The sequence below is a fragment of the Mus pahari genome, chromosome 15 (genome assembly GCF_900095145.1).
Source record: "Mus pahari chromosome 15, PAHARI_EIJ_v1.1, whole genome shotgun sequence".
Lineage (NCBI taxonomy): Eukaryota > Metazoa > Chordata > Mammalia > Rodentia > Muridae > Mus > Mus pahari.
In genome coordinates, this window is record NC_034604.1 from 61,559,252 (window position 1) to 61,585,709 (window position 26,458).

A 26,458-nucleotide genomic window follows, 5' to 3' on the forward strand; every position below is an offset into this window, starting at 1 on the left:
TCGCCGCAGAGCCGGGGGAGGAGCGGCCGAGGCTGAGTTGAGACAGACCCGGCCTCGTCGCGGTGGCGGGACGCGGGGCCCCAGCCCGACAGCCCCGGCGCTCGCCCTCCCTCCCTCCCGTCAGCCGGCGGGGATCCCCAGCGAGCCGGGGAGGAGCTGTGGCGGCCGCCAGACAGGCTGCAAGTCCCGAGAAGGCGAAAGGGGGGCGGGGAGCTCCGAGAACCCGGTGGCAGGTCCCTCTTAAAGAGCTACGCCGCGCCGTGTCGAGCCACCCGGAGCGCTGCCCCTCCCCCGCAGCCCACAGGGCTGGTGGCCGAACTGCGCGGTGGGCGGTCCCGCTCGCCCATCCAGGGGCTGCGGCAGGTGAGTGCCGCCCGCCGCGATCTCGGCGTCTGGCCGGAGTTCACCTCTGAGCTGGAGCGGGCGGGGGAGGTGGGGCGGGGGACGGGCCGGGATGCCCGCCAGACTGCGCGGGCGGCGAGTGCTCTCCCAGTCCCCGCGTCCGGGAGACCCGCGCTGCAGGTCTGTGAGGTTGTGTTGCGGGTGGGCGCAGAGGGCTGCCCGGGCGCCTGCCCATCCTCCGAGGGAGTGTCGGCTGGCTGGAGTCTTGCCCACCAACCGGGACCCGGTGCTCTAGAGTGTCCCACTGTAGCGGCTTCATCCTGCAGCACTCAGCGCCCCGGTGGGCTCAAGGGTGCTTGTCCCAAGCGGTGACACTTCTAGGCCCGCGTGCGAGCTAAGGCAGTCTTGGGGGGCTGGAAGTCAGCAGCACGAAGGCGGCGCGGGAGCGGCCCCGAGTCGGCACTGCAGGCTCCCCCTGCACCTTGCGCCCGGGCTCTCAGGCTCCAGGCTCCCCAGACCTCAGACCGTCTCCCGGGTTCCCCCTTCCCACCCCCCCTCCCCGCGCTTTGACGTCGGCCGCGGGCTGCCCGGGGCTCCTGGCATTGGCTGGCAAAGTCGATTGTCTGGGGCGGCTGCTGTTACACTTAGGCTGGGTCTCCGGGCCGGGAGGAAGCAGGCGTGTGTTGAATTTCTCTTTGACCCTCACGGTGGAATAAACAGGAAGCGAAGAGCACCCAGCCGAAGGGCCCTGCATTTGCATTTGTTGTGGGCTCTGCGATCTACAGACTGAAGGAGGTTTCCCGGGACCCCTGCCCGGTGTGCCGTCTGGGCACTGCTGGGGGCGCGCCCTGTGAGTACGCTGCGGGGAGACAGCAGGCTCTCTGTGCGTTAACTAACTGCGGCGTCACAGAGAGCATTTGCTTGCTTGTTTTTAAACTTTTTTCTTTCTTCTTTCATTCTTTCTTTTCTTTTCTTTTCTTTTTTTAAATTGGAGGGGTCTCAGTGAGCAGAGGATTTAGGACCACAGGGACGCATGGTGGGTGGGCGTCATTCCAAGAGCCTGTATCAGGCGCGTCTGTTCCGGGTTACCTGGAGAGGCATCTCCTTGGCCAGTCAGGACAGTGAGAAACTCGTTAAAACAAGCTGGACTTCCTAGCTTCTGCCCCAGCACGGGAGTGACTGCTGAGTGTCAGTGGCTACATCAGTCAACATCATGTTTTGTTTTTCCACAGAGACTCTTAATGAGCTAGAACGGATTATTTTCATTGGCTTTTTCTTTTCCTCAGAGTTTGTTTCCTTTGTTTTGTTTTCTAATTATTTTTGCCATCTTGCCATTCCCGAACTCCTCACTAAAAAGTTAGAGTTGATTATGACTGTGATATTTATTAGTGACCTTCTCTGCATTGTGGGGTGTGAAGGGTAGAAGAGATGGTGAACCCTGCTGGATCTTCAGAGTAGAGTGCTGAAGTGGAGAGGTAGCTTTCAGTGGTAGCTGGCTTTCTTAGCATGTTGAGACCCCTGGCTTTCCTTCCTAGCATCAAAGTAAGGGGCTGGGCTGGGCTAGCACTGCCAGGTCCACCTTAGAATGGCTCTTTCTATTGGTTTCTATTGGGTGACCCCAAACCTTACCCTTGTCTGTATCTACCCTGGGCCTTCAGGACAGTGTATTGGATTTCATGGAAGGCTCTATGAAGTGAGCACACACCGAGTGAGGGCCTCATTTTGTATGGAAGAAGTTACAGTCTTTCTCTGTGGTTTAAATTCAGCTTACTGGCATTGTAAACCTGCCTTTGCACATTCTTTTTGGAATACAGAATACGTGCTCAGTAGAGAAACAGTACCAAACTTGAGTCATGACGTGGACTATAATGGGGCTGAAGATTACCTGTATATGAATTTTCATATTTGTTTTCTGCCATCCCAGTGACAGCTTAATTCTTTAACAGATTAACTTTTTTGATGAACATAGAACACAGTTAATAGAGCTGGAACCTGTAAATATCACAGATTTGCTGAATTGTAGGTACCGTTCTTGTTAAAATGGAAAACCTCTCTAGTTTCTTAGTGTTCCGCTCTTACCCCTGGAAGAGATCGCCGCCCTTGTCTATGGCTCCAGTTCCTGTAAGTTTGCATTTGTGTTGGAAAGACTCTTGCCTGCAGGTATTTAAGGCCATCTCTTGAATCCTCTTGGGTGCTTGGTTTTCATGACCATGATCCTGCAGTGGAGTCCAGCCAGGGCCAGCTGCTTCTTACGGGATTTTGTGGCAATCTGTTGGCACATCATTTCAGGTTCAACAGTTTTTTCCTCCACTCCTCTCCAGTAGAATATATACATCCACAGGTAAAGGTTTATTCTCACGCCCCCAGCATTTCCCCCAACTTCGGACTGTTCCAAGAATAGTTCTCCTGCCAGGCATGTTTAGAGCAGGGACCTGTCTGCAGAGGTGTTTACAGTTTGGGGCTGTGCTGTAGTCTTGCTTGACTTAACAGCCTGGCAGAGAAGTCCTGTGGCTCATGGGTCACTTTCTGTTTTTTTTTTTTTTTTTTTTTTTTTTTTAATCCGGTTGTTGGAGTTGATTCCTAGCCTGGCAGGGGCGCAGAGAGGGAAGGAAGACTTTGGTGCGCTGACTGGCTGGCAAGAAAGACCCCAAACTCTGGATCCCAGTGCATGTCTCCCAGATTAAGTCAGTCACTTTATAGTGGTATCTTGGGTTGTCCTGTTATCATACAAAGCCAAAGGTCCTAGGATTCTGGGGAGGAATACCCGCAAGTGTATAGACTGGTTAGATCTTGATAGAAATCCTGGTCATGTTTTCCCTCTTCTTTCTTCTGAATTTGGGTGTATGGAGCCTCTAAGCATGTGTGTCTCTTTTAGGGTCAGAGTTGACAGGGAATGCTCAGAAAGGGAGGGTGGTGAAAGGAGCATAGCATTTTAACCTGGAAAATATCAGAGATATTCAATGCTGTTCATGTGGACACATGTGTTACATGTTAATGGTGGCAAACTTGCAGTGTCCCTCCCTTCCTCTCTCTTTTCTTGGTGCCCCTCATCTCTCCTTGGCATGCTTGTTCCTTGCTTCTTCAGCTTTCCCTTTTGTAGAAAAATCTCCCAGAAGGCACTATTTCTCTGATGTCAAAGTTACTTACCACCAACATGGGCTCTTAGATGGGAAGTACATCTTGACCTATGGACTATGAGGGCACACAAGAAGTGAACCAAGAGTTTTAAAATAAGAAAAGAGGGGCCTGGGAAGATGGCTCAGTCAGTAAGATGCTTGGTGTGCTAGTACAGGGACCTGAGTCAACATCCCTGGTACCCATATGGAAGCCAGTGCTGAAGGTGCAGAGTTGGGCAGATACTTGGGACTTGTTAGCCAGCTAGTCTGGCTGAATCAGTGAACTCTAGATTCAGTGAGAGACCCTGACTCAAAACATACGGTGGAGAGAGATTGAAAAAAGACCTGATGTTGATCTCTGGCCTGCGTGTGCATATGTATACACATGTTTACACACACACACATAAACACACATACACACATCTCACCTTACACAAATAGGAATAGGAATCTGTATACTATTTGAATTTTATAACCCCAGCACCTGCCACTTTTGCTAGGGGGGGGTTGTGTGTGTGCACGTGCTCACGTGTACATGTATGTACTGCTTGTGTTCATGTTGGACAACAAGAGGAAATAAGCAACTGCCTGAACTGTTCCCAGATGTAGATATATAGGGTTCAAATTTCCAATTAATACTGGGTTTCCTCTGTTACAGAAAGACTGAGAATAATGTTTGTATTGTTACGTATCCATGTGATTTAAAGATAGTTTGCTTTTCTTTGAATTTCCACTAAAAATGGTACTTTGACCTTTTTAGGCTTTTTTTTTTGTTTTGTTTTTTGAGGACTTCTCTCTCCACCAAGCTTGTTTTCCAGTTAGGTCTTGGAAATTATGAAGGATGTAGCTGTAATTTCTTCCTTGATTGGCAGCTGAGAGCTTTCCTGGACAAAAATAAGGCTCTACTGTGCCAAATGGTTGACTTTTCTAGAATAAAAACTCTAAAGGGTATGCAAAAGTCTTCTGGTTAATATATTGGCATTCCCAGAACCCACTAAAACCCTGCCAGCCTGCCAGCATTCACTTAATGAGGGCGCAGAATGTCTGGCTCAAATTCCCATGAGTGGAACGAGGTGGGGGCTGGATGTCCACACCCTTTATTAATTTTTAATGACTGTATTTTTGTTTTGCAGAATTTGCTTCAGTACCCCAGTAGCCTCACAGCTGACCCCCACATCACCCCCGCCCCATTCATTTACTTACTTGCTATAGGAAAACAGTGAAGTCCTTGAGGTGGCCGGCAGATCACATGTGACTGCATGAGTTCTTTCATTGCTGGTTCTCTCTCTCTCTCTCTCTCTCTCTCTCTCTCCCTCTCTTCCTCCCTCCCTTCCTTAGATTTTGGAAAAGAAAGAGAGAGAGAGAGAAAAAAAAAGAAACAGAGAAGTTGACAACTTTTAAAGAAGAACGATGTTTTGTTGTCTGCTGGGAAAAGAGACGCCTTTATGGAACTTTTAGGTTTGTCAGACAGTTTATATGACAGTGCAAGTTGGTGCTTGCCAAGCCCCAGACAGATTGTTAATGTTCCATGACAGGGATAAATAAATTACTGCTGTCTGCAACACGCTTGTGCTGCAAACCCACTGAGCAGCCCAGCTGCCTGTGTACTTGGGGGCCTGGTGGAAGTACAACTGTACAGAAGACCTCTGCCTGCTGCCTGCAGGACTGGACCTGGTTTAGAGGTGAAACGGGTGTGTCTCTCACTTTTATTTTGGGCTTTATGGTGGAATCCACTTACCAAATATCTGTTCCCCACCTCCCTTATATTTTTTTTAACTAGATTGCCCACCTCTGTCTCCATCTTGATCTTCTGGTCCATATCCACCTTCCTACTCCCGGGAAAGGGATACATTTGTATCTGCTAAGAGCCTGAGGTCTTCCACAGTGGAGTTCCACGCTGTTTACAGCGGTGTTCTCTGTGCAGTGGCTGAGTGTGTGCGGGCCAGGAGGGGGCTGGGTGGCACTCCTTGGGCATAATGTACTTTCACCATGGCAGTTTGGCGGCTCAGCTGGCAGAGTGACAGGTGTAATGGTTGCTCTAGTTAGTGGACACACTGCTCATATTACAAAGCCACCTCATCTGCGGAGCCCCGGCCAAGTGATTTGCAATTCTCCTTGCAGATGGGGACTCTAGGCCTGGCTTATTAAATGACATTAAGGTCAGGAATCGGGTGGGTGTGAGAAACATGTGTATGCCCTTCGCCTCCCTGTTTCTAACTGCCCTGCAGCGACTCTTCAAAGCCTTACTCGGAAAAGGAAATAACCCATCCCATCCCCTCTGGCTGGCCCTTCCTTCTCATAGGGTGTGGTGGGGGACCCTTTGGTGTGTGTGGACTTCCTGCCCTTGGGGTTTGCAGAATGTAGGCTTCCTGCCAACTGTGCTGGTTCCTGTGTGCTTGACGGCTACTTCTCTCCAGATATAGGCAGTTGCTGGGACAGGCACAACTCAGTATTGTTTTTATTGCCCATGCCCCGGGGACTGGTAACCTGTGCGCAGAGTTAGGGCAGCCGTTTCTGTAGTAAAAGTTCACTGTCTAAGGCCAAAGCCAGAGGGCCGCTCTCTGAAGGGCTCCTTGAACCTGGTCAGACCTGCATGGGCCTTGGCACTTGGTCAGATCGTTATGGCAGGAATTTCACTTATGGGCATTGCTGGGTTCTCTTCTTAAGTACTGTGTGTCTATCTATAAGCTAATATAACCTCCAGAACAGCTCTGTGACGGACACAGCTGAGTTGTATGGACGCCAAGTCAAAAAGTTACCCAATGTCATATCAACATGTAAATAAAGCACTAGAGTCCTGAACGGCTCAGGCCACGGGGCTAAGAGATCCATGACTTTGACACTTTGGAAAAGAGCTACCCAGGCAGGTGTGCATTTGTCCTCAGAGGCCGTATGAGTTTGAGAAGGGATGTCTCGCCATTTCTCTGTTGGGCTCTGGGTAGGGCAATCGCAGTGAGATTCTCCAATTGCTAGCATGCCCAGGGTCCTCCTGTCTGCTTCCCCATTTCTGTGTTTTCTTAGTAGCCTCCTTGCTCTGATTCTGCTCTCTGCTGCTGTCTGGGCTGTGGAGAGAGCCTCAGTTCTGGGAAAAGGGCAAGCAGCAGCTTTGTGTTTGTTACATTGTATCTTCAGTTCCTTGACCGGTAGGGATAGTCCCCCTAGCCAGTGCTTTTTCATACCCTTCAAAACTATGTACCTTCCTCTTTCCATAGTGATCTGGAGGAACTTGACTGCCCACTTAGGGATAAAACAGGCTCACAGAAGGGCACGTGGGGCTGAGGGGAGGCTGTTTATGTAGAAGTGTCTATTTATGTAGAAGAATCATGGAGTACCATACTTTTTCCCTTTGGCTTACATTTGAAGAAACTTGCAGTGAAGATTCTGGACTGGGCACCACAGGGCATCAATCAATAGCCACACACAGAGAGATGTGTATACACCCTGTAAATACTTAAGCAAATTGGGCCTGACTGTACCTGACTGAACAGCCCTTGCTGTGTTTGGAAGCATTCTCATGACCACGGGATAACAAAGGACAGGCGGGCTCTAAGGTCAATATCCAGCAGGCGTTTCCTTGGGTCTGGTGCACGGAATGTGTGCCAACTCCTATACGATGCGCACTGTGGCACCCACTCATTGCATGGCATGTTGGAGCTTCTGTTGGGTTGGTCCACAGGCTGAGCTGGAAGGTTCCGGGTGGGGAGAGAGCTCGCTCAGTGACTATTCTGGTCTAGCCTCTGTCTTCCTTATATCCGTAACACTGTGAGTACCTAGAACTTGATCCTGTCCTAGAGTAGCTGAATCTGTCAGTATCTGGGTAGAAATAAGATTTTTCCCTCTCTGTTCATTTGCTCCTGAAAATAGAAAATACAGAAAGAGAGAGAGGGAAAAAAAATTGACTGAAATTGCCTACCATTCTACCATCTTTAGAGTTGACCAGTATAAACAGTTTAGTTGATTCTGTTCCGTTTATTAACTTGGTATAAACTTACATAGAGAGTTTTATTGATCGATTGCAAAAATCATATATCAATATTTTCTTTCAAAATATTGTACTCAATCAGGAACATTTAAAAATGTGATTTAAACATCATCCTAAAATATTTCTATATTTTTATGAGCATTGTCTATAGTATTCATCTATATGAATTTTTGGAAAATTATTATTAATATTGCATATGGGTGTCTGTTCCTATGTGTGCAGGTGCCCTTGGAGGCTAAAAGAAAGTTATAGATAATTCCTTCAAGATGGAGTGACAGGAGGTTGTGAGCCAACCCACTTGGGTGTTGGAAACTGAACTTGGGTCCTTTGCAGAGCAGTATTTGCTCTTAACTCCTGAGCCCCTCCTCTAGCCCCTCCTCTCTTGTTCTGTTGTTATTTTTAAAGAACTGTGTTAGGACACCGAGATGGATACTAGTCTTCTCCATTATAAATAATATTTTACTGAAGAATTATTAAAAAAAATAGGATCTCAGTAGCTCAGGCTAGCCTTGAACTTAATATTGTAGGCCAGGTTGGGCTCAAATGCATGGAACTCCTCCTGCCTCAACCTCCCAAGTGCTGGGATCATAGGTGTGAGCTACTCCGTCTGCCTTAAACGTCTCTGTACCACATATAGGTGTTGAGTGGTTTTCTGAAGGAAAGTCAATGAATATGAGACCTTTTTTCCAATCTCCCAAAAGTTGGCCAGTTGGTTCTCCGAAAGGGTGGAGCAGTTCACACCCCCAAAGATACAGGCGCTACAGGGTGACTGTGCCATGTTGATGTCGACCGTCAGTGCCAACATCTTTGGATGCTTGTTAGTAAAATAATACGAGCTTAATGTTTCTATTCCTTGTTCTTACTGTTAAAGATCTTGGTTTAGATCATTTGAGTTATAGGTGGAAAACTGACTGTTTATTATAATTTTTGGGGGGATTTAAAAATTTTTTAATTTTACTAGTAAAATTTATTTTAAAATATATAGCTCAGTATTGACATTTTTTAAGTCACCAAAATAATTTATAATAGTTAAATGCCTCTTAAATATACATAATATCTTCTGAAGCTAAAAGTAATATGCACTCAACCAGTTTTTAAAATCTATTTGGAACATTAATCATGATAGAAATAGAAAAAAAAATCTCTTATAAAGTCCTCTATAAAAGGAAATTGTAAAAAGTTCCTGATGAGACAGAAACCATTCCGTCTCCAAGGGAGAATACGCAGCATAATTGTGGCTTCATAGAGTGAATTGGGCAGTGTTCCTTCTGTTTCTATTTTGTGGAATAGTTTGAAGAATAATGGTATTAGGTCTTCTTTGAAGGTCTGATAGAATTCTGCACTAAACCCATTTGGTCCTGGGATTTTTTTTTTTTTTTTTGGTTGGGAGACTTTTAATGACTGCTTCTATTTCTTTAGGGGTTATGGGACTGTATAGATGGTTTATCTGATTCTGATTTAACTTTGGTATTTGGTATCTGTCTAGAAAATTGTCCATTTCATCCCGATTTTCCAGTTTTGTTGAATATAGGCTTTTATAGTAGGATCTGATGATTTTTTTGTATCTCCTCAGTTTCTGTTGTTATATCTCCTTTTTCATTTCTGATTTTGTTAATTTGGATACTGTCTCTGTGCCCTCTGGTTAGTCTGGCTAAGGGTTTACCTATCTTGTTGATTTTCTCAAAGAACCAGCTCCTGGTTTGGTTTATTTATTTATTTATTTATTTATTTATTTATTTTTTGTATAGTTCTTTTTGTTTCTACTTGCTTGACTTCAGCCCTGAGTTTGATTATTTCCTGCAGTCTACTCCTCTTGGCTATATTTTCTTCTTTTTGTTCTAGAGCTTTCAGGTGTGCTTTTAAGCTGCTAGCATATGCTCTCTCCAGTTTCTTTTTGGAGGCACTCAGAGCTATGAGTTTTCTTCTTAGCATTGCTTTCATTGTGTCTCATAAGTTTGGGTATGTTATGCCTTCATTTTCATTAAATTCTTTTTTTTTTTTTTTTTTCAAGACAGGGTTTCTCTGTATAGCCGTGGCTGTCCTGGAACTCACTTTGTAGACCAGGCTGGCCTCGAACTTGGAAATCCGCCTGCCTCTGCCTCCCGAGTGCTGGGATTAAAGGTGTGCGCCACCACGCCTGGCCGTTTTCATTAAATTCTAAAAAGTCTTTAATTTCTTTCTTTATTTCTTCCTTGACCAAGTTCTCATTGAGTAGAGTATTGTTCAGCTTCCATGTGTATTCAGGCTCTCTCTTGGTTTTGTTGATATTAAAGATCAGCTTTAGTCCGTGGTGATCTGATAGGGTGCATGGGATTATTTCATTCTTCTTGTATCTGTTGAGGCCTGTTTTGNGACCAGTTATGTGGTCAATTTTGGAGAAGGTACCATGAGGTGCTGAGAAGGAGGTATACTTTTTTCTTTTAGGATGAAATGTTCTATAGATATCTGTTAAATCCATTTGGTCATAACTGGTGTTAGTTTCAATGTGTCTCTGTTTGTGTCTCCATGATCTGTCTATTGATGAGAGTGGGGTGTTGAAGTTTCCCACTATTATAGTGTGAGGTGCAGTGTGTGCTTTGAGCCTTAGTAAAGTTTCTTTTAGGAATGTGGGTGACCGTGCATTTGGAGCATAAATGTTCAGAATTGAGAGTTCTTCTTGGTACATTTTTCCTTTGATGAGTATTAAGTGTCCTTTCTTATCCTTTTTAATCACTTTTGGTTGAAAGTTGATTTTATTCGATATTAGAATGGCTACTTCAGCTTGTTGCTTTGGACCATTTGCTTGGAAAATTGTTTTCCAGCCCTTTCCTCTGAGGTAGTGTCTGCCTTTGACACTGAGGTACGTTTCCTGTATGCAGTGAAATCCTGGGTCCTGATTACATATCCAGTCTGTTATTCTATGTCTCTTTATTGGGGAATTGAGTCTATTGATGTTAAGAGATATTAAAGAATAGTGATTGTTGCTTCCTGTTATTTTTGATGTTATTTTTATGTTTGTGTGACTTTTTTCTTTTGGGTTTGTTGAAAGAGGATTCTTGCTTTTTCTAGAGTGTAGTTTCCCTCCTTGTGTTGGTGTTTTCCATCTGTTATCCTTTGTAGGGCTGGATTTGTGGAAAGATATTGTGTAAATTTGGTTTTGTCATGGAATATTTTGTTTTATCCATCTATGGTGATTGAGAGTTTTGCTGGATATAGTAGCCTGGGCTGGCATTTGTGTTTTCTTAGGGTCTGTATGACATCTGCCCAGGATCTTCTAGCTTTCATAGTCTCTGGTGAGAAGTCTGGTGTAATTCTGATAGGTCTGCCTTTATATGTTACTTGACCTTTTTCTTTTAGTGCTTTTAATATTCTTTGTTTAGTGCATTTGGTGCTTTGAATATTATTTGATGGGAGGAATTTCTTTTCTGGTCTCATCTTATTTGGAGTTCTATAGGCTTCTTGTGTGTTCATGGGCATCTCTTCCTTAAGTTTGGGACTTTTTTTTTCTATAATTTTGCTGAAGATATTTACAGGCCCTTTAAGTTGGGAATCTTTACTTTCTTCTATACCTATTATCCTTCTCATTGTGTCCTGGATTTCCTGAATGTTTTGGGTTAGGAGCTTTTAGCATTTTGCATTTTCTTTAACTGTTCTGTTAGTGTTTTCTATGGTGTCTTCTGTACCTGAGAGTCTCTCTTCTATCTTTTGTGTTCTCTTGGTGATATTCGCATCTATGACTCCTGATCTCTTTCCTATGTTTTCTATCTCCAGAGTTGTCTTCCTTTGTGATTTCTTTATTGTTTCTATTTTCATTTTTAGATCCTGTATGGTTTTGTTCAATTCTTTTACCTGTTTGGTTGTGTTTTCCTGTAATTTTTTAAGGGATTTTTGTGGTTCATCTTTAAGGGCTTCTAGCTGTTTACCTGTGTTCTTCTGTATTTCTTTAAGGGAGTTATTTATGTCCTCTATCATCATCATGAGATGTGATTTTAAATCAGAGTCTTGCTTTTCTGGTGTGTTGGAGTATCCAGGGCTCGCTGTGGTGGGAGAATTGGGTTCTGATGATACCAAGTAGCCTTGGTTTCTGTTGTTTATGTTCTTGCCCTTGCCTCTAACCATCTGGTTATCTCTGGTATTAGATGGTCTTGCTGTCTCTGACTGTGGCATGTCCCTCCTGTGAACCTGTGTGTCAGTATTCCTAGGAGACCAGTTCTCTCCAGGATGAATTTGGGTATGGAGAGCTGTAGCACAGGGTCAGCTCCAGACAGAAACCGGAAGGATCCTGTCCCCAGCTGTTCCTTGGTTCCTGTGTCCTGATGGCTCTAGGCAGGTCCTTCTTCGGCCAGGAATTTGAGCAGAAGTGGTGGTCTTACTGTGCTCACAGGTGTGTCCGCACTGTTGGGAGACCAGTTCTCTCCTGAGGGTATTTTGGTATGGAACACTGTGGCACAGGATCAGCTCTGGGTGTAGACCTTATTATAATTGTTAATTGCAAATATAATGATGTTTTAAATGTGAAGTTAATTTTACTCAGATAGATTAAGGGCATATTAACAGCCTAATAATTTATATTTGTCCATCTATTTATCTATTATATATCTCTCATCTATCTATGTATCTATGTATGTATCTATCTGTCTATCTATCTATCAATCATCTATCAGTCTTTCTATTATCTATGTATCTATCATCTATTAATTAATCTATCATGTATCTATCACCTATCAATCTAGTTATCTATCTTATCTATCAACCAACTGATCTATCTATCTATCTATCTATCTATCTATCTATCTATCTATCTATCTATCGTGTACCTATGTGAACAATAAGACTCTCTCTCTCTCTCTCTCTCTCTCTCTCTCTCTCTCCATGCACTTGGAGTCATGGTAGAGAAATGAAAGCCAGGAGAGGACATGGATTCAGCATCTGACTGCTGGTATAACCATGCAGTACGTTATACAGTCAACTGTCTTTGACCACTTTTTGAGAGCAATAGATCTAGTGTGCTTGTGTCTCCCTCCAAGGATATAGACTTAAGATGCATTTGACTGTACCCATTGATGTTTGCTTCTCGGGATTCAACGTTTGTGTCCTCTGCCAAGACACCTCATGTTCTTCATACTTGTACTCAAGTGTTTGACAAAGGCCTCAACCCTTCCAGACCTGTATGCTCAGCAATGCCTTGTCCCCAAACTGCTCCTAAATCTTGAAAGAAATGAAAGTCATTTGAGTGGGGTCTGCTTAATCAAAGTCAGCCTTCATAGAGAGGTTGGAACCTAGAGTGGCTGACTGTTTCAGTAGCTGAAGGATACAGGACATCCAGAAGATCTCACTATCCCAGGGCTGGTTGCAATTAGTGTGATGTAGCTATCTTCTTAGGCACATGCTCAGTGCAAAGCAGTCATCTGTTCTGTGGGTGTGTGCTGGGGCATGACTCAGTGTGCCCTGCTGCCTGGTAGACAGTGGGCAGGGTCCACAAGACTAAGCAAGCAGTTTCTGTTTCATGTGAAGCCTTCACAGAAGTGTTCAAGGGAGTACAGACATGCTAAGGACAGATCGCAATACAGCTAGAGCAACTGGCTGCTCCCGGAGGTACTCTGCCCCATCTGCCTGAGCGTTGGACCTTAGGGTGGGTTCTTCTGTGTGTCTGGAGGCTTGGTGAGTGTCAAATCCTTCCTGTGGTACATACTCATTCTTATGGATACTGGGCAGTGTGGATGTTATTGCGCATATACAGTGTTCTGGCTAGTTTTAGGTGAACTTGACACAGGCTAGGGTCATTTGAATGGCGGGAGCCTCAACTGAAAAAATAGTTGTTTTTTTTTTTTTTTTTTTTTAAATTAAGATCCAGCTCCAGGGCATTTTCTTATTTAGTGATTGATAGGGGAGGGCCCAGCCCATTGTGGATGGTGTCTTAAGCTGGTGATCCTGGGTTGGCTCAGCAAGCCATAGGGAGCAAGCCAGTAAGCAGCACCCCTCTGTGGCCTCTGCGTCAGTTCCTGCCCCCAGGTTCCTTCCCTGTTTGAGTTCTTGTCCTGACTTCCTTCAGTGATGGGCTATGGGTGTGGAAGCAAAAGCCAAATAAACCCTTTCCTCCCTGAGTTGCTTTTGGTCATGGGGTCTCGTCATAGCCTTAGTAAACATAACCCCAACTAGTTATAATAGTAATTATAACTCCGTAGTTATAATTAGCTTTGCATTAGTATATTTAGTGCAGAAAAATTGTGTTATTCGTTTTTGATAAAGGCAAGAAGTAAACTCAGGTGGAATTATTTAGTAGAGCTCTCAGTGACTTGGTCTGCAATGCAATTTCTTGTTTAATTGCTAAAATAAAGTGTATGTATCTCATTTTTAAAGACCTGGGTATACTTCGATCACTGAGGAAGAGCCCTGTCTTGATGGATGAGGCTGCCTCTGCCTGATCTGTTGAGGAAGCTGAACTGTCACAGGGAGTTGAGCATTAAGCCCTGGGGTAGCTGCCCACAGTGCGTGTGGAGGATTAGGCAGATCTGTGTCCCTGGGGTCCCCATAGGTCCCACCACTGGGCTTTGTCCTCACCTGCTGCACCTCTGACCATCCTCCTGACCATCCTCCTAGGGCTCTTGTCCTGCTTGGGCAAGCAAGGGCTTGGAGGTTTGATGACTCTCGGGAGTCTCTAGGCTCCGTGCCTTACTTTGTGGTTCTCCAGCATAACCATTTGCCCATTTCTTATATTTTGGAAGGACCAACTAAGATAGGGCGTGTACAACCAGTTGGGAGAGGTTCATTACATACACATTGCTTCCTAAATGGAAGCTATTAAGCCAGATATGAAGTGTTTGTGAAGTGCCCGCCCAGAACTGGAATGTGGTCAGAGGCCCAATTCCCGGTCTTTGGGGACTGAGAGACGAAGAAGTAAATGGAATATGGTATAAGAAGCAGCTGGCGACTCGGGTCAGTTCCATGAACCGGCTTATAATCAAGTCTAGTTTCAGAAAAGCACTGCACGTGGATGAGAGCAAGGGCCAGAGCTGGTGTGCATGGGTGCTTCCTCAGGCTATCTTTCTTTCGCCCTCTTCCCTTATTTTTCTAGAACTCATATTCTGTCCAAGCACTAGGTACCAAGAGTGCAAATATCACTGTCCCCAAACGAAGACAGATGTGCACACTGTGGTGACAGCCCCACTACAGGAGAAAGGGAGGCTTTGGATAGTTTCGGGAGACCTTAAGAGGGGCTAAAGGTTGTGCTCTGACTGTCTCTCATCACTATTTCCCACAACCCTGTTCACATGTTGAAGTATAATCCCCAGTGTGATAGTATTGAAAGCCAAAGCTTTTATGACAGTGGTCCTTAACCTTCCCAATGCTGCGACCCTTTAATATAGTTCCTCGTGTCCTGGTGACCCCCAACCATAAAATTATTTTTGTTGCTATTTCTTAACTGTAACTTTGCTTCTGTTATGAATTGTAAAGTAAATATCTGATATGCAGGGTGTCTGTTAGGCGACCTCTGTGAAGAGGTCATTAGATCCACAAACTGTTGTGACCCACACAGGTTGAGAACTATTACGTTAGGAGGTCATTAGGCCAGCAATGGGGAAGTGCAGTAAGATAGAACTAAATGCACAGGCCAGGAATATGTGGCTTGATATAGGGAAAGGATAATGTATGTGGGTGTCTCATGTGGGCATCATAGACAAATGTCAGTGCTTACGGCTCCTGAAATGTACGAGTTGAAGTTTAAATTATTCAAATTATTATTAATTTTTAAAGATTTATTTATTTATTATATACGATTACACTGTAGCTGTCTTCAGACACCAGAAGAGGACATCAGATCCCATTATAGATGGTTGTGAGCCACCATGTGGTTGCTGGGAATTGAACTTGGGACCTTTGGAGGAGTAGTCAGTGCTCTTAACCGCTGAGCCAGCCCCAGTTATTTAAATTTATTAAGTTTCGTTTTTCCTTTGAGGTTCTGGAGAACAAACTCATGGTCTCTACCAAGCTGCATAAGCACCGAGCTACATCCCCAACTCCTATGTCTGTAACTTTTATGTGCCAACAACTCAAAATCATGTTTCATTGTTTTGCCACACGGACACTAAAAGGCCCCTTTCCCAAGTTTTGTTTAGAGGGACACAAGGTGACCACAGCTTAGACAACATGAAAGGCTAGTGCTTTGTTGACCCAAAGAAATAGTCATCAAAATATCAGGATTATTTACCTGTGCTTGGAGGACTGACCCTGTTTTAGCTTGTAAGAATGGGGTATTGCAGGGTGGTACATTCAGTCCGTATGTTCAGTGTGCACAGGGCATAGAGAGATGTTTCTTTCACTGGCTTCATGGAATATGCATCATGGGAAGATGCAAGAGAATGAGACCCTTGTGGGTATTCATGCTCAAGACAAGTGTGGTGGGAGACAGTCTAGCATTGGGGATGTTGAAGGGGCAAAGTCTTTCTGGGATAGACCAGGCGTGGAGGGGTCCGCTCAGGTTTTATAGTTGGTAAATGCCACAGGTGAAGGATGGACCAATTCTCAAAGGCCCACAGGGTGAGGAATTTTGTTGGAAGACTAACCCAGGACAAGGGGCATATGTTCAGTCAACATTCACCATGGCTGGCAGGCCATTGTTCATATTGTGTCATGGTGCAGGGCCACAGAAACACAGGGCTGGCTCTGATGTGGCTCTGGCTCTTCCAATCCCTCCACCCCGAAAACCACATCAAGAATGAAAAAAAAAACCCCAAACCTGTTGTATACCCACTGTGCTGGCCGGCTTTCTGGACTGTGGCAAACCTCTGTGAGATAACTGGTCCATAAAGAGAAAAGAATCATTTTGGCCCAGGGCTTTAGACATTCTGGTCTCAATGGTTTGGGGCCTTGTGGAGAAGCAGAACATCATGGGAAGGGATCATGTGGTAGAGCAAAGGGATCATGTCATAAGAAGAGAGTGCAGGCCAAAAAGAAAATGTGCTCCGACCATTGCCTTTGAGGGAAAGCCTGCCAAGACCTAAAGACATCCACATGCAAAGTGTACTTCCCACTGTGTTCCAGTCCTGCCACTCTGAAGACCAAGCCTTTGGGAGTGGACATTTGCTGTAAAAGTTACTTTGACTATACCTCTGTATTGGCACTATGAGCTGAGACTATGACAACTATGGTTGTTTAAGACTTTCTATTTGTTCACATTTTCTAAAATGATTAAATTTCATACCCCATACAGTTCACACAAGGAAGCCAGATCGATCACTTTCATATGGGGGAATAATAATACTTTCTATTTGCAAAACATTCGTAACTTTTAAAAGCTTTTCACAGACAACATCTAATTTTGTGTTCCTTGGCTTTATGGAACAAAATAATTCATGAAGTGTACATAGAAGTGTAATTAATAGATTCATTCCTTCTACAGTGTACCTTTTAGCTGAGAGTAGAATTCAGGGTTTTGTTTTTTTTTTTTTAAATTTTTATTTTTTACTTTATTTTAATGTGCAAAACCATATTGGAAGGCAATCTCTTGTTACTGTCTAAGTTACACAACAGGCTGTGTCCTGAGGGCCGTCAAGTCTGAGGAACTGCAGTTGGTGGCAGAGCAGACACATAGTTTATGCAATTTTGAGAGGCTAGGAGGGTTAAAATACCAGCAATTGGATTTGAAAGTATATGTGGTTAAACCAATGTGAACAAAGGAGCCAGACTGTGAAGCCCTCTCCAGAACGCCCATCAGGAACAGAGGCGCCCTCTCCAGGGCGCCCATCAGGAACAGAGCCGCCCTCTCCAGGACGCCCATCAGGAACAGAGGCGCCCTCTCCAGGGCGCCCATCAGGAACAGAGGCGCCCTCTCCAGGGCGCCCATCAGGAACAGAGGCGCCCTCTCCAGGGCGCCCATCAGGAACAGAGGTGCCCTCTCCAGGACGCCCATCAGGAACAGAGGCGCCCTCTCCAGGACGCCCATCAGGAACAGAGACATCCCTGCTGCAGGTGTGAGTCAGGGCCACTGAGTGAACTTCCCTTTCCTTTCCATATTAAGCAAGAGCTTTTTGGGGGTGTTGGTAGCTCTTCAAAGGGCCTCAGAAAACGTCGGACAAACATGAGTTCCTGCTGTTGCTGGCTGTGAAGTGGGAGCTGGGCAGCAACACCCCCTTCTTGGGTTTGCTTCCCACTGACTTCCGTTCACAGTCTAGCTTCTTCCCCCGACCACCCCGGTCTCCCAGCATATTTTTGGCTTCTGACTGGGCACAGCATGTTCAGCTGTGGAGATACAAGTTGCCTTCAGCTCTGTTTCTCCCCTTTTGACAAAAACTGCTTCTGCTCTCTGTCCCTGCTGCCTGCTGTGTGGCCCCGGTCCCTGGTCCAGGCCTGGAGGAGTTTGCACTGCTAGCTGCTGCTGTGTCCCTGCTCATCCTGCTGTGTATGATGTTCTCTTCCTCACTGACTACGGTTGCCAAGTATCCCAAGGCCCTTCCTGGGCTCCAAGCGTAAGCCTCTCATATTGCTGTTTTGCAGCCACGGTTCCCTGCTCTCTCCCCTGAAGCCCCAGGAGTTGTTTCCTCTGGTGAATGCGCTCCTGCAACTGCACGAAGCTGCTGCTGAAGACTTCAGTGCCAGGAGGGTGACAGCAGACTCCATCCTGTCTCACATGCTGATAATAAAGTTCGGAGGCTGGCGTGTGTGCTGGTTTTCCTTGGGTCAGACCCTACTTGTCTCCAATGAAGTACTTTCTGATCGCTGGTAATTAGTTTGTGTGATCAATACATACTGAGTAACTTCGGCAGAGGGCTTTTCTCGTAGTTACCTATAGAGAGTTGTTGTAGGGCTTATAATAAAAAAAGAGGGGTGGGGGAGACTCCCCTGATGAAGGGGTCTGCCCTGCAGGGCACTGCAGATGAAACACACTCTGCATCTGCTTAGAGGCTAGGTATGGGTTGTCTTAATAGATAACTTGTTATTTTGTCTACCCTTCAAATATACTGCCTGTGATTGGAAGACATGACAGCAACTGTGATCCGCAAGGCTCACTTTCTTGTTTACTGTTGCTAGGATATGGTAAGACATCAAGGGGGCATTTCTTCTTGCTCCTGGAGGTGCTAGAGAAGGATGTCTCATTAAAGCCAGGAAAGAATTTAAGAACTACTCTTGAAAGCAGGCTGGAGGGTTTAGCACCTTCTTTCTAGAAGGATATTCCTTCAAGGACCTGGTTGTCACTTTGAGCGTTATTTAGGAGAACATTGTCTAGGCAAAGTGACCTTTGGGTATTGGGTCTCCGACGGCAGCAGGGCAGGCGCCAGTGAACCCTGCCTGTGAAGCACAGTTGGTATCAGTCCTTTCGTTGTAACTTGGAGTGGTTATGTTTTACATAAGCCTGATTTTTCAGGCTCAGAGCTCCTACCTCTGGATGCTTGCTGGGTAGTTTCATTTCCAAGTATCTCAGCCAGGGTATACAAAAATGGACTGGAGTGGGGTGTGGCTCAGAGGTAATGCACTTGCCACAAATGAACAAGGCCTGAAGTCTGGCCTGCAGCACCACAGAAGAAGGAAGGAAGGAAGGAAGGAAGGAAGGAAGGAAGGAAGGAAGGAAGGAAGGAAGGAAGGAAGGAAGGAAGAAAGAAGGTAGTGGGGAATGGAAGGAAGACACAAAAATTATTCTCACTTCAAGCCGTGTGGAGGTTCCTTTTGACCCCTCTCCTGTCCATCATTGTCCCATGGAGTTCCTGTGTGTTCTCTAATGTCCCCTTGTCTTCTCCCTGCTGTCCTTTGGTTTCTTACTGTTTCATTTTGATCACTGGCAATTCCACCTGCCCAGTGGTTCAGGCCCCACATTGGACACCTCTAATCCTCTGAAGTCCAGTCTTTGAATACATCCAGATTTCACAGCGTACTCCCCGTGTGTGCTCTACCCGGGAGCCCGGCTGCCTCCTTTCAAAGTTGCTTACAAGTTGTTCCTATCCCAGGGTCTCTGTGGTTTCTCTGCCTGAAACCTTGATGTATCCCTGTCCCTGGACTTCCGTCAGGTGTCCTGCCTTGGTGAGGTGGCCTCTCAACTGTGCTTTTTCCTGTCTCTGGCATCCTATTATGGAATGCTGGAGGTTACCTCTTCCTAGAAAGCCCTTGAGAGCAGACAGACCACTGCCCTGTCTGTTGTCCGGCAGCAATTCAGTATTGCTGGTTACATGGACAAGAGAGCACGGGAGCTAGGAGCCCTTGCTTGGTAGGAGCACAGAGAAGGTCCTCAAGACTCCCAGGACTTGGCGAAGCTCTGGTGCTGGGTAGAGCCCTTCATGGACTCCTGTCTGTCTGTTGATGCCTGGGTGGCTGCCAGGGGTGAGTACAAGGCTATCTCACCTCTGTCACTGTGGGGTAGGTCAGGCCTCAATGCAAACAGTAAGTTCTAATGGAAGGGGTAAAGTACAATGGCAGAGGTGACAGCGACAGACTTGGGGACATGCCATTCAATGCTCTCACCCCTGCTTCCTAGGGCTAGGTTGAGACTTACATTATTTTTCCGTCCGGGATTGGAATTGAACTTGGGACTTCATCCACGCTAAGAAGCCCTCTCCCACTGAGCTCCACTCCCAGTCCCTACATTTAATTCTTATTTTCCATTTCTCCCCCTCAGAGTAAACTACTTTCTAGAGGTCAGGAGAAGCCATTCTTTTCTAGACTGACTCTTGCCTTCCTTTTCTACTCTCTCAGACTTAAATCTCTGTTATCAATTATGGGCGAGTTAAATATTGTTTATGCATTTAGAGCAAATCCATAAAGCCATGAAATATAATTAGATTTATGAATGTTCTAGAAATCACCTATGGAGGTTTTTTTTTCTTCTTCTATAGTCATCCTCTGTTGGCAGGAAAAGCTCAAAGTGGAGACGGTTAAGGTGTACAGATCGTTGTCTTCCTATCTTTTCAAAACAGACTAAACCTTTGATTATTTCCTGGATTTCTGACTCACTTTCTAAGTGCACTGTGCTTGTGTTCTGGTATGACAGGTGATTTCCTGAGTTAGTTAGTTAGTTAGTTAGTTTGTTTATTTATTGTATTGTCTTGGGTTTAAAAATCAACACAGAGATTGTGAAAATCAACTACTTAGAGGGACAAGGGGAAGAGGGACTGAAAAGGGCGAGTTTTAAGGAGCCTCGGTTCGAGCCACTGCTGGGTTTTCCAGCCCACGTATACGAGACCATAGCGCTAGCCAGGCTTCCCGGGAGAAAAGTGACCACAGACGAGGGGATTTCTTGGTCTGTGCACTCAGGAGACAGTCTTGGTTTGGAGCAGAGAAGGCACGAACAAAGACTGAGCTGTCCTTACCTTTGCTGAGAATATGGTTTCAATCATAACCTCTTCACCCCCAATCCGCACACCCAGAAGACAGACCGAGAGGAAATATACATAAACATTAAAAATAGATGCCCAAAATGTAGTGCTAAGGATGATCTAAAAAAAAAAAAAAAAAAAAAAAAAACTTAAAAAAAAAAAAAACAGATCTCATGTTTCTGTTTTTATAATGAGAACATTCCTGGTACAGGGCGTGGAACCGAAAGTCAGTTTCTTAAAAATTGTGGAAAACAATTAGATGTGTATCTTTTTAAGTGTTTTGGAGGCAGGGATGAAGTTGCTATGGGGGTAGAAAGGTTTGCTTTCCACAGAGCGGTTCCATCTGGCCCTGCCTTGCTCCAGGAGCCAAGCTGGGCAGCCCTGTGTGGGATAGAATTTCTTATGAGATGGGGAAACAGTTACATGTCAAATTATTATTCCATACTTCCCTCGAGATTGCTGACTAGCTTTGATCTAGAAATAGGGAAAGGTTCCAAGTTTTTTTTCCGGGGCCAACCCTTCTACGTGCCGTGGCTACCTGTGTGATTTGGTCTGCCGTCTGGAAGGCTCAGCCTCTGCTTTGTTCCCTGTCTAAGATGGTCCATGCCATATTTCAGGGTCGGACTTCGAATTGATATCCATTTGCACAAGCACGGATACCTTTTTCTTGGAGGTGATATTTTCATGCCTCTTCGCTCCTTGAAATCATGAGGTCATTTCCCTTCCTTCAGATCCTGGCTTAGAACCAATGTGGTCAACTTGGAGACATGGTTGTAATAGTCTGGCCAGGGGCATATTGCATGTGCAGGAAGTTAGACTTTATGTTTAATAGAGATGGGTACATAGAGATGACCTGGGAAACCCGGGAAACATTTCAAGTGGTTCAGAGCTAGAGACTGACATGGAATGACTGGGTCATGGCTAGGCTGAGTGGCAGATAGCGGGGTGAGCAACATGAGGGGCAGAGCTGGGGGTGAGGGTACAGACTTGGGACTGCCAGGCTTCTGGCATTGAATAAGCAGGGGGAGAGGTTCTCAGTCTGTGGTTCTTAGGGTATTGGAAGAATAACTCATGTGGTACTAATGTCGTAGATATGAGATAAAGGAGGGCCCCAATTGGGTGGGTCTTCTCAGAAGCCCAGGGAAGGCATCTGGCATGTTGTGAAGCATTCATGTATAGGTGCAGTCTTCAGTCTTATTTTTGGTGTGATCTTAGACCACAGAGTTCAATTTCCTCATCTGGAAAATGGGGTAGTGTGTGTATGTGGGGAAACATTTGCATGGCTCACAGCAGAACCATGACCACAAGATGGAACGTCAAGTATCTTTCCTAAAATGAAGAAGACTAAGCACACTCCCCTTGTTCCAGCTGTATCGTGCCCACCTCCTCTTGTGAGCAGACTGGAGGAGGCTCCACGAAACCCTCGTGAACAGGCTGTTTGCACACGAGACTGCCAGCAGCTCAAATGCTTGATACCAAGGAAGGTTGCTAAGGACAGTGGGCCCCGTGGAGAGTCACTGCCGGTTTCTTATTGCCTTGGGGACAGAAGGGATGGGTTTGCTTCCATCCCTAAGGTCAAATGGAAGAGAGGTGATCCTGTTTAATGGGAAAAGCAGTTATCACATAAGGAATGTGGTGGCCTCTCGCTTCTTCCTCTCTCCCCATGTACAATGAGCAACCTGTGCCAGACACCGTGGCCACACAAGCTCCCTGACCTCAGTTTCTCCCTGAGAATCCCCTCCACACTTCCATTGCTATCCATTTCCATGCATTATTTACTTTGATTCATTTGATTACTGTATTGGAAGTATTAGGATCACTCTTATTTTTTAAATGGAGAAGTAAGGTCTAGAGGGTTTTCTCAATCGGCCCGAGGTCACTTGCTGTTAAGATCTTGTGTGTGCAATAAAAGGCTGGGTAGAGCCTTTTGACTCCTTGGGCTCCCCTTTGAGTTAAATGACTGTGTCTTCAAGGATACATTCTGTGAAGCTGATTGCAAAGGAAACCGTGTGATAAGGACTATGCTCAGACCATCCCTGCCTGGTATGTGCTTGGTCTAAGGAGTTGAGTAGCACTCCAGGAATCACTGGAAGCTGCAACTTCTAACAACATGGTCCAGATGATCTGTCCTTGTTCAGGCCAGGGCATGTCAGGTCAGACATGAAATGCTTGGGATTCTCTTTTGTTTTCTGGGATAGAAATTATCTTTCGTGAAAGGAGGCAGAAGAGAGTCTCAGAAATATGTCATTGTTGGATTTGTGCTCTTTATATATGATGGATAGTTGGTGTTTCCTTACTTAGCTCAACCACAAACAACAGTGTTGGAGTCTCCCATGCTGTGCAAGGATTTTGTTTTATTTTGTTTTTGTTTGTTTCTCCAAATATGAAGTGCTCTTTGATGGAACAAAAGCAATGTTAAAGAGAAACCGTCTCAATTTTACGTTGCATGCTGACTGCCTATTATAAGCTGAGCTGTTTTTTTACTTTAGAAAAAAGGGTGAGCAGGTGAGAGGATGTGGAATCAGATATCTCCCAGCCCTGAGAGATAGTATCAGAGAGGAAAGAATTTAGACTCTATGCACTTGACCTCACATTTCTGTAAAATCTTTGGTCAAGGAGGAGCCAAGAGAGATTCCACATAATGATGCCCTGGGAGAGGCCAGCATAGGACAGCTGCACCATGAATGATGGCCACACTAGTATGTTAATTACCATCATGGAAGTACATGTTGGTAAAACTGACCCCTGGGCGAGTGTGTTGAGACACATTCTGACCAGAGGCTACAGGCAGCCTCCTCTTTGGCTGTGAGACTTGCAGAATCTCTCGTCAGAACGTTGGCTTAAAGATGGCTGCTTGCAACTGTGGTGGGACATTTGTGCTCCAGACGTAGGCAGGCACTACTGCTGGTGACCGGGTGCTGGTGTTAGGTCAGACTGGAATGTCAACCCAGTGAGATTCACCTCCTTAGTGCAGAGATTTGAAAAATGAGCATTGAAGGGGCCACTTAGAAGTTTAAACAGACTCACTCTCCATTTTCACCTAAATATTGTGTAGGAATTTCATTAGCTCTAAATGAGTTTCCCTGAATGGCAACAGTACCCTTTAAATTCTAATTAGCTAGTAAATTAACTAGTATTGGTTCTGATTAATCAGAATAACTTACAGGTACTAACGATTACTATATTTAAGCAAATGGAAGTCTGGTCATCTGGCCTGGAGAGACTTTCGGTGGTCTAAGAAAGGCTCTCTGTCGTTTTTTTTTTTTTTTTTTTTTTAAATTAATATGAGCTTGCTGTAGTTGTCTTCAGACACACTAGAAGAGGGCATCAGATCCCATTATAGATGGTTGTGAGCCACCATGTGGTTGCTGGGATTTGAACTCAGGACCTCTGGAAGGGCAGTCAGTGCTCTTAAGCGCTGAGCCATCTCTCCAGCCCCAGCTCTCTGTCTTTTATGCTCTATTCCCTACCTTTATGAAGCCTTCATTGGATCCTCCGTGTGGACCGAGGACAGGATGAAGATGCCCTGACTCTCTTGGGTGGTCCTGAGGGGAGCATTGTTCAGAGCTTGTTGCTGGCAAGGAGTTATCCCTACACACTGGGGTGGATGCCCTGTGATGTGCCCCCTGCGTGTGGGCTGTATCCCTACACACTGGGGTGGATGCCCTGTGATGTGCCCCCTGCGTGTGGGCTGTAGCTGGGGTATCACACCGCAGAGCCAAAGGAAGTGAGTGAAGCCATCTCACCAGGGCTAGCCGCATCAGGGTCCTGGGAATGCACACACATGTTTGTAGAAGGTAGTGTGTGGAAACCTCCTGGCAATGTGCTGATCCATGCAATCCATCCCATGCCAGCCATTGCGGATCTCACTATCCCTTGGCCCATAAAAGGCATTGACAAGCATATAAATATTTCATGGCTTAGAGTGGACTTCAGACATACTCATTGCTTCATGACTAGAATATTGGAAACACCGACTTCCTAACCCATTCCGTCTGCGGACAAACCAGCTGGGGTGATTTGCAAAAGGTCATAGGTTCTTACAAGTGGAACAGCCAGGATGTTCCCTGTCCCTCTGAGTGGTCAGCTCTCTGATTAAGCAGGGGCTGCCAGCCTATAGGTGCAGGGTCCCGTGTCCCTGCAGGCATGGTCGTGGAAGTGCCTTTAGACTGTCCCACCCTCTGGTGAGCCCATCTTGGCTCCAGTCCTTTCATGGGACTTTCTTGGTCTTCCTGTGCTTCTCTAGACTGGGAGGTGCAGTCCCCCACTACTAAGTGTTCCGAGAGTATTGACTCCTGGCTTCTATGTGCTTTGAGTTTGTTCCTAGTGTATGCACGTGTATGTGTGCATGCATTCATGTGCACATGTGTGTTCAGTTGTGCACAGATGCATGTATGGATGCCTGTGCATGTATATACATCTATCTAGGGAAAAAAAAAACTGACTGTGTTTTATGCTATTTCATATGCTACCTCAAAGGATACTAGTTTACGAAGACCCAAAGATACACCCAACTTAACCCTGTTCCTAATGCTTGGTATATGCTTCCTTGGCATCATTTGTGTCTGCTCGAAATCCAGTGTCCTCAGCTGGGTGGTGGCGGCACATACCTTTAATCCTAGCACTAGAGAGGCAGAGGCAGTCAGATCACTGTGAGTTTAAGGCCAGCCTGCTGGTCTACAGAGTTAGTTCCAGGTCGGCTATATGAAGAAACCTTGTCTCTAAACCCCACCCACCCCCAAACCAAACCACTACCATCACCACCATCACCACCACCACCACCACCATCACCACCACCACCACCACCACCACCACCACCACCACCACCACCACCTCTCACATACACATGAAGCAGGAAGGGAAAACAGAAAGTTTGATGACCAGGTTATAAAACATCGAAGCCCAAGCTGGGCATAGTGGTGCACGCTTGTAATCTCAGCACTCAGGAGGCTGAGGCAGGAGGACCTCTGTGAGTTTGAGGCCAGCCTGGTTGTATTGAGTGAGTTCCAGGACAGCCAGGGCTACAGAGAGAAACTCTATCTTAAATAACCAAAAGAAAACGAAAACAAAAACAATCAAAGCCCTCCGGCAAAAATGCAAGTCCTCCAAAAGGCCCCACCGCCTAAAGATTCTATCGTCTTCCAAAACGGCACCATCAACTTAGGGACCAAGTGTTCAAATAAACGAGCATGTAAGGGACATTTTTCATTCAGACCAAAGCACCTGATAAGGTCACTTTTTCCATCTGTCCTGAATATTTTATTATTACCCTGACATAGGTACTTTAGTAGTTTTCACTGGATTACTTCTGGAAGGAGGTGAACATGCATAAAGAATCAAACAGGCTACAGTTGAGGAATACATCTCAGATGGGATCTGTTCTCTGAGCTAATCTTGCACACAAACACACAAACTCAGACCTGAGCCTCTTCTTTCAGCTGAGGATAATCAGCCCAGAGTACAGCAGCCATTTCAACAAGGAACCCTGCCTCCTGCAGGTGGCAGAGAGCAGGAGCGGGAGAGTCTTCACCTTTCCAGAAACCCACCCTGTCACCGCCCCTGAAGTATATGAGTCAGCGTTTAGTTTCAATCTAGGAAAAGATGCTTAAGTCACACTCGACAATGAAGCAGTCAACTAACTCAGGGTTGAGGCTGCAGAAAGTGTTCCCCCAAGGTCCCTGTGAAAGCAGCACCCCAGAGTGTTCTCCTTTGAGGGACAGTGGGAACAGGTATCAGGG

At 45.6% G+C, this 26,458-nt stretch overlaps 1 protein-coding gene across 4 annotated transcripts in view; it reads left to right on the forward strand.

The window, feature by feature from the left end:
- Positions 1 to 145: 145 nt before the first annotated feature.
- Positions 146 to 26,458, forward strand: part of Ldlrad4 (low density lipoprotein receptor class A domain containing 4) — a 311,621-nt gene continuing 285,308 nt past the window's right edge. The window contains exon 1 of one of the 4 annotated variants that reach the window (XM_029547067.1): positions 146 to 363. The gene's annotated coding sequence lies outside the window, so the exon portion shown is untranslated. Of the gene's footprint in view, positions 364 to 448; positions 523 to 985; positions 1,193 to 12,910; positions 13,081 to 26,458 lie in introns of those variants that run through there. The other 3 variants (XM_029547069.1, XM_029547066.1, XM_029547068.1) reach the window with 3 other exon arrangements.